This window comes from Buteo buteo, chromosome Z (genome assembly GCF_964188355.1).
Source record: "Buteo buteo chromosome Z, bButBut1.hap1.1, whole genome shotgun sequence".
Classification (NCBI taxonomy): domain Eukaryota; kingdom Metazoa; phylum Chordata; class Aves; order Accipitriformes; family Accipitridae; genus Buteo; species Buteo buteo.
The window spans coordinates 11735242-11737113 of record NC_134204.1 but is presented as its reverse complement, the minus strand read 5'-3'; positions in this window follow the sequence as shown (position 1 = coordinate 11737113).

Genomic DNA, 1872 nt, shown 5'->3' with positions numbered 1-1872 from the left:
CAAGAGGTGCAAGCACAGAAAGGAAACAGCCACGCAGAGAAATCACATATGGTGCAAGAGGCTTCCTCATTGGAGACAGAACCTCTGCCAGTGTCAGCGCTGCTTTCGTTCTCCTCTGTGCACCAGGGCAGCTTCACGCCCCTTTGCAATCTTGGTGCTTTCTGATGTCTTCTCTGACAACCACAGTTTTCAGCCTTTCTGGCAGGAGCAGCTACTAGACACAACAGCTGTGTTGCCTCCTCTCCCAGAACAGATCTCAGTTGTCCCAGAAGGACTTGTGAGCTGTGCTGGTTCTTGACTGGGGTTTTGCAGGAAGATGTAGCTTCCATACTCACACAGTAAAGTCAAGCAGAGACTACATCAGGACAACCCTCACCTTGTTACTGCCTGATAAGGATTGTGATAAAAAGGACTTCTGAAGTGCACTGGTGATCTTAATTACCTGGCAATGCATGCCATGGGCAGGAAAGCCAAGGTTTTGGCAGAAGTGGCTGGGTGCTCAAGACTGTGCTGAGAGAGGCTGGGCTCAGGAACAAGCTGACCAGAGCCCTGGGGTCCTGGAGCCCAAGTGTTGTGGCAGGTTGTGTTGCCAACACATGCTGGGAATGGGAATGACCATGAAGGGGTCCGGAGGTGGCACAGGCACAGAATTGGGCAGGGAAGAGGCTGTCAGTGAGACTGACTGTGCAGCTGGAGGCTGGTGGCACTGGCCATGGCAGCAGACCTGACCATCAGAGGTTGTCCAGGACAAGAGTCAATGAATTTGTGCTTCAGCTTCCCCAGCCGCCCAGCAGCCCTTGCTGGATGTGCTTGGCCCACGTCCCAGCTGCAACACACAGCTGGGAGAAAAACAAGCCCTGAAATCTTTTCTGAGGCTTTGCAGCAGAACTGAAGCCCCTTGCGATGGCCTTCCTCTTTATTGTGCTCTTCAGCAATGCCCGGTACTCCCCAGCTTGGGGCCAGGCTCTGCTTTCTGCTGATGTACATGCTTTGCTTAATTTGCACATCCTGTAACACCTTTGTTCAGCAGCATTGAGCAGGCCAGTGTGCGGTGGCCCTCTCCAAATACACTCTCCACAGCCACCCCAAAAATCTGACCCTGAGCAAAATGTGGTAGAAGTCTTATGTTTTGGGGTGTTGGTTTTTTTTTTTTGGGGGGGGGGGGTGTTTTGGTTTTGGTTTTGTGTTATTTTCCCCCCTGCAATTATGGTGCTTGAGGGAAGATACTCCAGCAGTCTTTTACCTCTCAGGGACAGAGTTGGAGTCTGCCTGGTGTCCTGGTTTCAGCTGGGATAGAGTTAATCGTCTTCCTAGTAGCTGGTACAGTGCTATGTTTTAAGTTCAGTATGAGAAGAATGTTGATAACACTGATGTTAGTCGTTGCTAAGTAATAGCAACAATAGTAATAGTAACAATAGTAATTCGGCACTGGTGAGGCCACACCTTGAGTCCTGTGTTCAGTTTTGGGCCCCTCGCTACAGGAAAGACATTGAGGTGCTGGAGAGTGTCCAGAGCAGGGCAACAAAGCTGGTGAGGGGTCTAGAGAATGAGTCTTATGACTGGGGTTTTTAGCCTGGAGAAAAGGAAGCTGAGGGGAGACCTTATCGCTCTCTACAACTGCCTGAAAGGAGGTTGCAGTGAGGTGGGGGTCCGTCTCTTCTCCCAAGGAACTAGTGATAGGACAAGAGGAAATGGCCGTGGGAGGTTTAGGTTGGGTATTAGGAAAAATTTCTTCACTGAAAGGTTGTCAAGCACTGGAACAGGCTGCCCAGGGAAGTGGTTGAGTCCCCATCCCTGGAGGTATTCAAAAAGCACGTAGACGGGGTACTCCGTAACATGGTTTAGTGGGTATGGGTGATGGTTGGACTCGAT